We start from the raw sequence: 10,000 nt of genomic DNA, 5'->3' as shown, positions 1-10,000 counted from the left end.
TGGGAAGGAGGAGGAAGAGGAGAATGGGAAGGAGGAGGAAGAGGAGAATGGGAAGGAGGAGGAAGAGGAGAATGGGAAGGAGGATGAAGAGGAGAATGGGAAGGAGGAGGAAGAGGAGAATGGGAAGGAGGAGGAAGAGGAGAATGGGAAGGAGGAAGAGGCGGAGGAGGAGGAGGAGGAGGAGAAGGAAGTGCATGAGTGGACTATAAAAGGGGAAATAAAATATGAGGTGAAGGTAGGGGAGGAGGAGGAAGAGGACTAGGAGGAAGAGGAAGATGAAGAGAATGGGAAGGAAGAAGAGAAGAATGAGGAAGAGAGAGAAGACTAGGAGGAGGACGACGACGAAGAGAACGGGAAGGAAGAAGAAAAGGATGAGGAAGAGAAATAGAAAGGGGACTAGGAGCAGGAGGAGGACGATAAAGGGAAGGAAAAAGTGAAGCCTGAGGAAGAGAAAGAGGAGGATGTCTGGGAGGAGGAGGAGGAGGAGGAGGAGGAGGAGGAGGAGGAGGAGGAGGAGGAGGAGGAGGAGGAGGAGGAGGAGGAGGAGGAGGAGGAGGAGGAGGAGGAGGAGGAGGAGGAGGAGGAGGAGGAGGAGGCGGAGGAGGCGGCGGCGGCGGCGGCGGCGGCGGCGGCGGCAGGTAGGTTAGGAGTGTGCAGATTGATCGGGGTCATTTTCCAGATTACGAAAGGATATTTATAATACAAGGCAAGGTAAACAGGTGCACGGAATCTTGTCTGCTGTGCAGGCCGCCCGCTGGGTATTGTGCGGGCGTACAGGTGTGGGCGTGTATAGGTGTGCAGGTGTACAGATGTATGGGTGTACAGGTGTACATATATATGGGTGTGCATATGTACAAATATATGGTTGTGCAGGTGTACAGATGTATGAGTGTGTAGGTGTACAGATGCATGGATGTGCAGGTGTACAGATGTATGGGTGTGCAGGTGTACAAATGTATGGGAGTGCATGCTTCCAGGTATACAGGTGTGTGTGTGTTCAAGTATGCGTGTTAACAGGCGTGCAGGTGCACAGATGTGCAGGTGCACAGGTGTACAGGCAGCGACTGTATTGAGGCCCTATCGTTCTGTCTAATGAATAGCAGGCTTTTGAGATGGCTTTCTACAGGCTCGGGAGAACAGGACAGGGAAGGGAAGAAAGGGAATGGAGGACGGAAGAGGGGATGAAGGGAGAGGAGGACGGAAGAGTTGGAAAGAGAAGAGGACAGAAGAGGGGAGGGGGAAGAGGACAGAAGAAGGGAGGGAGAAGAGGACAGAAGAAGGGAGGGAGAAGAGGACAGAAGAGGGAAGGAAAAAGAGGACAGAAGAGGGGAGGGAGAAGAGGACAGAAGAAGGGAGGGGGAAGAGGACAGAGGAAGGGAGGGAGAAGAGGACAGAAGAGGGGAGGGAGTAGAGGACAGAAGAGGGGAGGGAGAAGAGGACAGAAGAAGGGAAGGGGAAGAGGACAGAAGAAGGGAGGGGGAAAAGGACAAAAGAAGGAACGGAGAAGAGGACAGAAGAAGGGAGGGAGAAGAGGGAGGGAGAAAGGGTGAAGGGAGAGGAGGAAGTAGGAAGGACAGAGAGAAGAGGGTAGAAGAAGGGGTGGAGGGAGAGGAGGAAGGAGGAAGGGGACAGAAGAAGGGAGGGGGAAGAGGACAAAAGAAGAAAGGGAGAAGAGGACAGAAGAGGGGAGGGAGAAGAGGTAGGGAGAAAGGGTGAAGGGAGAGGAGGAGGTAGGAAGGACAGAGAGAAGAGGGTAGAAGAAGGGATGGAGGGAGAGGAGGAATGAGGAAGGGGAGGGAGAGGAGGAAGGAAGAGAGAATGAAGGGAGAAGAGAAGGGAAGGGGAATATGAGGGAAAGAGGGAGAGGAAGGAGTGATGAAGGGAGGAGAGGGAATAGGGGAGTAGAGGGATGGGGAGGACGGAGAGGCGAATCTGGCGAGGAGCGAAGGGGGAAGGCAAGAGAGGGGAAGGGAAGGAGGGGAGGAGGAAAAGGCAGGGAATTGAAAAACAGAAAGGAAGGGATAAAAAGAGTAAAGGTAAAGAAAAGAACAGGAGGTGAGCTGGGAAAAGAAGAGGCGGAAGGAAAATGAGGAGGAGGTGAAGGAGGTGATGAAGAGGATTATGAAGGGATGGTGAAGACGGGAGAAGAAGAGGAGGGGCATTGGATTAGTTGGATATAAAGCGAAGAAAAAGAAAAAGACAATGGTGGAGGAGAAGAGATGAGAATGAGTAGAAGAGGGAGCGGTCTAGGGTGGAGTGAGAAGCAAGGTGAGAGGTATAGAGGGGGAGGCGTAGAGGGAGAGGGAAAAGAGGACATGGGAAAGTAAAAGTAGGGGTATAGAGGTGGTGAGAAGGATAGAGAGAAGGGGGTTAAGAGGGGAAGAGGGGGAGGGAAGAAGGGAGTAGAGTGAGGTAATGGAAAAGGTTGGAGAGGGAGGCATTGGGAGGAGAAAGAGGAGGGAACATGTTAAGAGAGGAGTGTACAGAGGAAAGGAGGGGGAGAGGAGAATAATGAGAGTAGGAAAGAAAGAGGAAAGGGAGTAGAGAGAGGAAAAAGAAGAGAAAGAGGAGGTAAAGAATAGGGAAATGAGGAGGATGTTAGAGAGTAAGGAAAAGGGATTGGGGCATATCACGTCCTTAACGTGAGTAGAATCCTGTGGTTGTACTGTGTCACGCCCTTGTGTGAATAAAGTCTCCTGTTCGTAACTTTGAGTCACGCCTTGCGTGAATATGATATGTGTTTTATATTGTATTATATTCTATAAAATGTATATATATTTCTTGAAATGTTTAAGCATTGCGCAATACTAGTCTGGTGGAGTGAGCCCATTACGTATTATCAGAGGACACCAAGCTGAGAAACGTATCATAATTTAGCGGGAAAAGCTCACTCTGCTTTCCCATTGGCTGAAGATCTTTAAACTACCGCATTACGGACTTTTTACAACTACTTGAAACATCGGTTTCCATTCACGGGATATGTAAAGGTTGATGCAGAGAACGACCCGGACAATCAATAGAGAAGAGAAGCAGAGAGACTACTGAGAGGGACAACAGAGAGAGAATAAAACAGAAAGAAAAGTCAAGAAAAAAAGCTGAAGCCCAGGGCCCATTTGAATCTCTGTAGAATTTCTTCTACATTCGTCGATTACAACAACTCAGCTAAACAAGTCCTTTGGACCACAACAACGTCCCGTCTCCAAAACGAAGTGTAAAACCTTCGTGTATGTTTCTAATTGTATCGGACACTCTCCAGATTGCCACTTGACTTCGAGCGACGCGACTCTCTCTGTTATTTTACCTATCAAAGAAACCTCATCAACTAGCTATCTTACTTGTTCCCGACTACCACAAACTTCTACCAGAAGAACTACTAGAAGCTGGGGGGTGATCTAATACAGTTAATCAAATGGGTTATTATATTAGGACAGCAGGGCAGTACTCGTAGTTATGAATCTAGATTAGACAAATCTAGTTTCAAGAACGAAATAGGCAAGAACAGGTATATCAATAGGGTAGTTAACGATTGGAATACATTTGGTAACCATGTAGTGAACGCCGAAATAATTAGTTGTTTTGAGAGAAGATTAGATAATTTTATGGATAACGATTGAAAGTGGTAAGGGACATGAAACTGCCTAATGTAGACCTAATGGTCTCTTGCAGTCTCCTCCATTCTTATGATCTTATGTGTTAGTGGCGTCACGCGTTGACTCTTGGGGGTCTGAACCACTCGTCTCCTGCGGCTCCAAACCTTGACGCCCTCGTTAGCTCGTTCATCTCGCTCACAAGCCTGAATCGCCTAATTTAGTCAGTCAATTGATTAATGAATTAATTCATTGTTGCCTCGAGTTTCACTAAATGGAAAACCGGCAGCGCCCCCAGTGGCTGGCAATGGTCCACGAAACCTCCAACAGATCTTTCCGGGGTGAAACTTTTGGTTTTTGTCCTGTTTGTATTACCGTGGGGCTGCTTCTGTGTCACCGGATTATAACTGTAGGAGAAGGGGAGCAGTCGACTGTTGTCAGCTCTCCATATGTGGATAGGTGTAAAAAATAAGGATGAAATACGGAAAGATCTTAGGCCCAGTCCGGAGACCAAGAGCCAGCGACTCAGGGTTGTTCTCTCTAATGGAGGTGATTAGGGAGTTGAAGGCGGGTTTTGCCAATGGTCAAGTTTACTCTCCATCTTAAAGGACCACCGCGTGCAGGCAGGCAGGCAGGTGCCCGTCCCTGGCCTAACTAAAATCGCGTGGACTCGGGTAGGAACACATCGATGTTGGGTGTCTTTTTCCCGAACTGAAAGGGTTGGCCTCTCGTAGGCAATCCTCCCTCCCAGAATAGTTTGGTGATTCTGGAACCATTTTCTGGAAGCTCTGGAACCCATTTTGGAAGTTCTGGAACCCAAATTCTGAGATTCTGGAACCTCTTTTTGGAGGTTCTGAGACCCTTTATTGGCAGGATCTGGAACAGATTTTTGAAGGGTCTAGAACCCATTTTGGTGGTTCTGGAACCTTTTTTGAGGTTTTGGAACATTTGTTTTGAGGTTCTGGGGACCGTTTTTAGATATTCCGGATTCCATTTTTAGGAGGATCTGGGACACTATTTTGAAGGTTCTAGAACTTTTTTTTTTAGGATCCTGGAACCCTTTTCGGAGGTACTGAACCCCTTTTTAGGAGGATCAGGAACACCTTTTCGGAGCGTCTGGAACCCATTTTGGAGGTTCTAGAACTTTTTTTTTTAGGTTCTGGAACCTTTTTTGTTGTTCTGGAAACTGCTTTTAGAGGTTCTGAAACCCATTTTTTGGAGGAACTGGAACACCATTTCGGAGGGTTTGGAACCAGTTTTGGTGGTTCTGGAATTTTTTTTAGGTTCTGGAACCAGTTTTGGGGTTATGGAACTTTGAGGCTCTGGAACCCCTTTTTAGGAGGATCTGGAAAACCTTTTTGGAGGGCCTGGAACCTCTCTTTGGATGTTCCGGAACCCCTCTTTGGAGGTTCTGGAACCCCTTTTGGGAAGTTCTGGGACACAATTTTGGGGGTTCCGGAACTCCTTTATGAAGGTCCTAGAACCTCTTTTTTTAGGTTCTGGGACCCCTTCTTTGAAAAATTGAACTCCTTTTTGGGGGTTCTGGAAGAATTTTGGAAGCTCCAGAATCCTTTTTGGAGGGTCTAATTTTTTGGGGGGTTTGGAACCTTTTTGGAGGTTCTGGAATCAATGTTTAAGGTTCGAGAAGCCTGTTTGGAGGTTATCAAATCCTTTTGGAGATTCTGGAAGCCTTTTCGGAGATTTTAGATCCTTTTGGAGGTTTTAGGATGAATCGCTTTTCTATATTTCAATCATGACTGATGGCAAACGATTTTATTCAGTTGGAGTTGTGGACGCGAGAGAAAACGGGATCGTGATCGATGAAGCCCCCCCCCACCGTTTTTATCATCATCATCATCATCATCATCATCATCATCATCATCATCATCATCATCATCATCATCATCATCATCATCATCATCATCATCATCATCATCATCATCATCATCATCATTTTCATCATCATCATTTTCATCATCATCATCATCATCATCATCATCATCATCATCATCATCATCATCATCATCATCATCATCATCATCATCAATCATCATTATCTTCTTCTTTTGGCCCGAGTTCGCTCTTGGGATGAATAGAATCGGGTTGTATGAACCCGAACGAAGTCTGTAAAGTGCGGAATGAAAAGGCAAGAGGCGTTGAATCAGCTGGGCCTCGCAAGACAAGGTTCAGGCTTGGTTTTAACTTGAATGTCGAGGCCTGAAGGGAAGGAGTGGGGAGGGGGCTGAGAAAAGGAGCGAGGGAAGAAGAAAGGGAGAGAGAGGGGAGTGTTAGAAAGGGAAGGAGGGAGGGCAGGAGAAAAAATGGGGAGGGAGAGGAGAGGGGGGTGGTAGGAAGGGAGCGAGGGAAGAAGAAAGAAGGAGGGAGTGGGGGGGAGGGAAGGAAGGGAACGAAGAGAGAAGAATGGGAGGAAGGGAGGGAGGTAAGAGAAAGGGGGCGAAGGGAAAAGGAAAGATAGGGTGGGAGGGAGGGAGGTGGGGGAGAGACAAGTAAGAAGGAAGGCAGGAAATGAAGAAAGGAGGTGCGAGAGGAAGAGAGGAAGAAAGGAAAGTGTGGAGGAAGGGAGAAATAAATAATTAAGAAATAAATTAATCAATAGATGAATAAATAGATAAACCGATGAGAAAGAAAGAAACAAGCAAATGATTAAAAAACCAACACTGTGGTGGTGCTTATTCATTTTGTTCTGGTCAAGGACGAGAGGGCCACTAGATGAAAGAGGCCGAGTCGATACCCTAGTTCAGGCCAATGTCCACCCTCCCGTTCATCTGGATAAAACTGGACGTTCCTAGCCAGAAGAAAGACCATGAATTGCGTCACCGTGATGGAGGGAGAGGGCGGAGGAAATGAGGGAGAGGGAGGAGGCAGAGAGGGAGGCGGAGGAGGTGAAAGGGTTTCCTAACTTCCTCCAAGCTGCAGGTCATCAGGAACGGGTCTCAAGGTCTCTCGTGCACAAAAGCCGCAGTTGGAGAGGGCTTTTGTTGACGAGAAGTTGGCTCCGTTTGCTGTTGCCATGGCTGTGGGCACATTTGCTCGCTTGAAAAAAAAAGACAGTATGATGCAGAGAATAATCGTCATCTTCCCCTTTCTTAGATCCCGATAGACTCTCCACAGAAAGTCTCTTTTCGTAGAACGATTTGGGCTTTTTGCTCGTAAAGAACTCCAAGATTTTGCGCGATGTTGGTTGATAATGGCTACTCTGAAGTAGATTTCTATTCAGTTATCAAATAAAGTATTGTTATAACAAAACGTCCGTCCCAGCAATTGCGATGCTAAAGTAAACCTCATCTTTTATTATAAATTGATAACGAGTAAAAGATTATTTATAAAACAGCTGCCTTCCTGCACAAACACTTGGCAAGAATTCAAAATTGTATACACTCTAAGCATTCTTATCATAGCAGTGATTGTCAACACCGTGTCTTCACTTTCATCAGTGATACTTCAACCACACTTTTCAAGAAGATTCGCCTCGAAGACCGAGGTCCTCCCCAACGGGCGGGGAGACTCTTCTTCTCTTCATGTCGGGAGCAGTTGTCCTTTCTGAAGGACGATCTTCCATCAGCACTCAAGTCAGTTCCATATGCAATCGTAGGGAGGGATAGAGATGGAGAGAAGTTGGGAGACAGGGGGAAGGAGTGAAGGAAGATTGAAAGAGAGAGAGAGAGAGAGAGAGAGAGAGAGAGAGAGAGAGAGAGAGAGAGAGAGAGAGAGAGAGAGGGAAGAATGGAGGAGGAGGGAGGGAGGTAGGGAGAGGGAGGGAGGGAGAGAGATAGAGGAAGGGAGAGGGAGGGCGGGAGAGAGAACACAGAAGATCTCATCCCCGATTGGACTCCTCAGATGACACAAGAACCCCTCCTCAAACCTGCCCCCTTCATACACATTCGCAGCGATGCAAAGCGCAACACGTGTGACACATTTAACGTTTATCGATGTGGACTGAGACAGTTGCACCGCTCCTCCTGCTGTGGCAGATGGCGTCCTGTCCTAACGTACAGTCCCAATAGCCCCTTGTGTATATACGTTTCTTTCCCTAAAAGGGACCTGTGTTGGTCGATAGACGTCTTGGAGGGAGAGAGAGAGAGAGAGAGAGAGAGAGAGAGAGAGAGAGAGAGAGAGAGAGAGAGAGAGAGAGAGAGAGAGAGAGAGAGAGAGAGAGAGAGAGAGAGAGAGAGAGTTACATTGAGTTATATCGACAAGCGAACAACAACAGACCTATTGGTCCTTACATGGCTGTTCCGGTACTTAACCTATTAAACCGTGTAACATATTTTTGTTCCCAGGTTCTAAGTGACTACCCTAGTATTATTGACGATGGTCTCCCTATCAATTTCAGCCTGATGGTGTTACCTGTGAACTAAATTGATAGGGAGACCATCTTCAGTAATACCAGGGTAGTCACAAAATGCAACAAATTAAAGGAATTGAAAATGTTGGAAGCTATCCTCATAAGGAAACAAGCTTCTGCCATCAAAATTCAATCCAATATGATTTCCAGTACACCTCTTTTCAATGCTTGTTCTAGGACAAAATCCCATCTCCCAACCCCTCTTCCTTCCCCTCCGCCCGTCACCATTGAGGTGACCCGTATTGTACCCATACCCCCTCTCTCTACTTCCCCCTGAACACCCTCCTCCCTTCCGGCGGTGATGCAATACTCTATATACCATTTCACGCGGACGCTCCCGGGGGAACGATCGGGCTATGAACTAAATATTTCCATTTTGAAGGGTCGTCGTGATACGATGGTACGGCCTCCGTCTTATAAACAAGCCGCTCAGGCGTGGGTTCGAATCCCAGTAGGAGAGTTTGATTCCAATGTCATAATTATATATATATATATATATATATATATATATATATATATATATGTATATATATACATATATATGTATATATATATTTATATGTATATATATGTACATACATATATTTATTTATATGTATAGATATATACATATATGTATATATATGTATATATATATATATATATATATATATATATATATATATATATATATGTATACATATGTGTATCTATATAGTCTCGTATCCGGCCTAGTATACGGCACTTCAAATAACAGACATATTTTTCACGAAAATCGAAAAAATGGTGATAAAGATAGATGTATGTAAAAATAGATAAATAAGTTTGAATTTCCCGCGCGTCTTTAAAATTCCTGGGCGTGGTTGTAATTACAACCACCGCCACCAGGGCTTCTCAGTCCCATTCGCTTCTCCCACAACGTGTTAGCCACCTCTATATCATCATGCCAAAGGTTGAGAAGAGGAAACGTGGGGTGCTTTCACTTAAGCAAAAGGTGGACATAAGCAGAAAATTGGAGAAAGGCGAAAAATAGAGAGATACTAATGGAAGAACACGGGATTGGGTCGTCTACCATTTACTATATCAAGGTCCAATCCAAGAAGCTAAGAGAGTCTGTGAAGTTGAGTGACACGCCTAAAGCTGCAGAAAATCGCCATACTCTACAACATAAACGTGTGGAAATGATGGACAAAGTGTTGTACGAGTGGTTTTGTCTTAAATGATCTGAAGGTGCAGCTACATCAGGCCCAATGCTGCAAGAAAAAGCCAAAGATTTGGCTGAAAATAAGTCATTTGGAGAATCGTACTAATTCTCAGATGGATGGCTTCAGAGATTCAAGAATCGCCAGGAAATACGCCGTCTTGATGTGTCTGGGGAAGCAAAATCTGCTGATTTACCTTCTGTAGAGGAGTTTATAGACAGGTACGTTAATTAAGCTATGTCTTCATGGTAAAAATTCGCATTTCACATCTTGTTGCGGTTCTAGCTTCATTATACATATATATATTTATAGATATATATATATTTCATATATATATATATAAAGACACGCTTTGTTTGGCTGAGGTATGTGGACCTTCCTTGTCATCGCTCCGATAGATTTGTAAAATTGGTAGATTGAATCATGTCGATCTAAACATTTGAAGCAGATCTACAACGCTGACTAAACGTCTTGATATTTAATTTGATCTGCTTGTATTTTGGTTTCTGCTGTATTTTTTGTATAAATTTCTTGTATTTGCTGTGTGCTGTATTTTTGTGTTCATTATAACTTTTGTGTTTACAATGAGTTTTGGAAATTTGATTTACCCCCTCCCCCTACCAGAAACATATACATATACAGATATATATAAGGTATATTTATATGAGAAGGATAGAAGGACGACTGGTCCGGAGAAGGCAGGGCGGGGTTTTATGTCCGTCCCCAACTCGAAGTACGCGGAGGATTTGGGATATTCTCACAAAAGCGGGTGTGAGCGTTGCTTTCTCCACGGTGTACAATATGAATAGGAGAAGTTGTCAAGAATAGAAATAAATCATATATAAGGATGTATGAGATATGTATTT

General features: G+C 45.2%; 2 protein-coding genes across 3 annotated transcripts in view; one reads left to right on the top strand and one right to left on the bottom strand.

Moving 5' to 3' along the window:
• Positions 1–10,000, bottom strand: part of LOC143017853 (uncharacterized) — a 140,168-nt gene that overhangs the window by 70,190 nt on the left and 59,978 nt on the right. The window lies entirely within an intron of this gene.
• The window catches only part of LOC143017855 (uncharacterized), a 66,749-nt gene that overhangs the window by 54,997 nt on the left and 1,752 nt on the right, over positions 1–10,000 (top strand). The gene's annotated exons all lie outside the window — the stretch shown is intronic.

The sequence above is a fragment of the Oratosquilla oratoria genome, chromosome 33, assembly GCF_046742065.1.
Source record: "Oratosquilla oratoria isolate Oo_2021 chromosome 33, ASM4674206v1, whole genome shotgun sequence".
Taxonomy (NCBI): Eukaryota; Metazoa; Arthropoda; class Malacostraca; order Stomatopoda; family Squillidae; genus Oratosquilla; species Oratosquilla oratoria.
Note: the sequence above shows the minus strand (reverse complement) of the source record. Positions and strands in the feature narration are given on the sequence as shown.